Source organism: Octopus bimaculoides, chromosome 3 (assembly GCF_001194135.2).
Source record: "Octopus bimaculoides isolate UCB-OBI-ISO-001 chromosome 3, ASM119413v2, whole genome shotgun sequence".
In the NCBI taxonomy this organism is placed as follows: domain Eukaryota; kingdom Metazoa; phylum Mollusca; class Cephalopoda; order Octopoda; family Octopodidae; genus Octopus; species Octopus bimaculoides.
Window position 1 is genome coordinate 157754430 of NC_068983.1, and position 2357 is coordinate 157756786.

The following is a 2357-nucleotide window of genomic DNA, read 5'->3' on the forward strand; positions in this document are numbered from 1 at the left end:
CATACATATATACGACGGGCTTCTTTCAGTTTCCGTCTACCAAATCCACTCACAAGGCTTTGGTCGGCCCGAGGCTATAGTAGAAGACACTTGCCCAAGGTGCCACGCAGTGGGACTGAACCCGGAACCATGTAGTTGGTAAGCAAGCTACTTACCACACAGCCACTCCTGCGCCTATGCTAACACACATCACAAAATGAAACTTAAAATTTCGAAAAAAAATTGTGATGTGTGTCAGTATCTATGCGTGCGAGGCTGTCAATATGTTTTTTCACATTATATTCCGATATAATCGTAATCTACAACATCTGAAAGATATTTGTAGCAAAATTCATAAAAGGATACTAATTTTTCTGAAAGTTATGAGGAAACAAAGCCGACTTTTGTGACTTTTCAGAAACTCCTCTGTCCACACTCGGAAAAAAAAATTTTATGACAAATTCCGATATAATCAGAATCTGCACCATCTGAAGCATATTTGTAAAAATTTCATTTAGAAATATTGATTTTTCTGGACGTTATGAGGAAACAAATTATGGGTCACACACGTGTGTTGATATGCCTTGTTTTTTCCCCGAAGAGTTTTTAAGAAATCATAAAAATATTTATCAAATGGCAACATTGACCTCCAGCTTAATTTTGATATTGTGTTAGAACATAGAATATTGCATTATATGCCTTGAGAAGATCTCTCATATAGATTCGCGCGCGCGCACACACACACACACATATATATATAGTTAGGTTATATTCTGTTGAGAACATAGTAGAGTACCTTTAGATTTCACCCGATGCTATCCAGCAGTAGTATTATATGTACTGCCAGATTTGCGTTGGGGCTTCTGTAGTGTGTGAATGGATAATTGAATAAGTTGGAGTCAACAAGAAGTAGTACAGAGAAACTTTTATTTTTAATAACTACAATTGTTTCCACGCAACGTAGTTCCCCAGGTTTGCAGGTATTTGGTTATGCAACCGTTTCCCTGCATTATGAGATCTTGTGTTTCCTCAAGTGAAGTATAAATATTGTTTCCGTAAACTAAAACTCTCGGCTCCAAGCGCATCCTTTCTGTCTGTCGTGGCTTGCGAGGTAGTAGTACCCACTCAGTGTATAAAAAAAAATGCGTTGTGAACCACGACAATAAATCCGAAAGAGAAGCACACTTTAAGACTTAGAGTCAAGTTATAAAGCAGTAGAGTAATTAGATAAAGATAGTTATGACCGGTCTATGGGGTTTCCCAGGGTTTGGCGTCCATAAAGCGCTTAGCCTTACAGCGTCTCTTCAGACCTTAATGGCCGGTGGTCTATAACCTCTCTCTCTCTCTCTCTCTCTCTCTCACACACACACACACACAAACACACACACACGTGTGTGTGTTTGTGCTTGTCTCCCACCATCGTTTCACGATCAGTGCTGGTTTGTCTACGTTCCCGTAACTCGGTAAAAGAGACCGATACAATAAGTATCAGGCTTAGAAAAAGTTCTAGAGTCGATTCGTTCGACTAAACTCTTCAAGGCAGTGTCCTTGCATTGCATGGCCGCAGTCTAATATCTGAAGCAAGTGAAAAATAAATATTTTAGTTTAATTCCAATAAATAACATCGGCAGGTGACGATAATGACGATTGATTAAGATGTGTTGAGTGTCGCCGGCTTGAAATCATTGAATCTCAATTTAACTAAATCGATTATTTGAATATCCCAATGTTTCTAATTTTGACAATGTAACTGTGTGCGCACGCACTCGCGCGTGTGTTTGTCCTCCACCAGTACTTGATAACTGGGTTTGGTGTGTTTACGTCCCCGTAATGTAGCACTTTATATCTATACTTAATATACTTTATGCAAAATTTTATAGAGTTTCATGCCATGGATGCTTCTCTCTCCGTCTTTTCCTCTTCCCCTTATTTTTCTCTCGCTCTTCGCCTTTTCCTTTAACTAATCACGTGAAGCATTACAGCTAAGTAACGGGGCTAAGTAACGGAGTGACAAGCATAACTGCCTACGTGAACATACTTTGGCCATTCAGTATCGGATGTTACGTAACCAATGAAGCCGTAGATTTGAAAGAAAGTTGTGTAAAATTTCCGTCTAATAGTTTTGTCGAAGGTTTTAGAATCTTTGCCAAAGTTATACAATAAGCTAAGATTTTGAAATCCACGATAGAGCGAACTCAGGCGCCACACGGAACTCTGCCCCTCGGTTCCATGATTGGTGATCTCACTTTTTTACTTGTTCTATCTATAAACAACTATGATCATTTATCATGTAGTGACGTCATTTGGCGCCAAGGTACAGTCGCCATTACTGCGTTTTTATCCACGCATGCGTGGAATTCAACATCTAAACGTTCCCG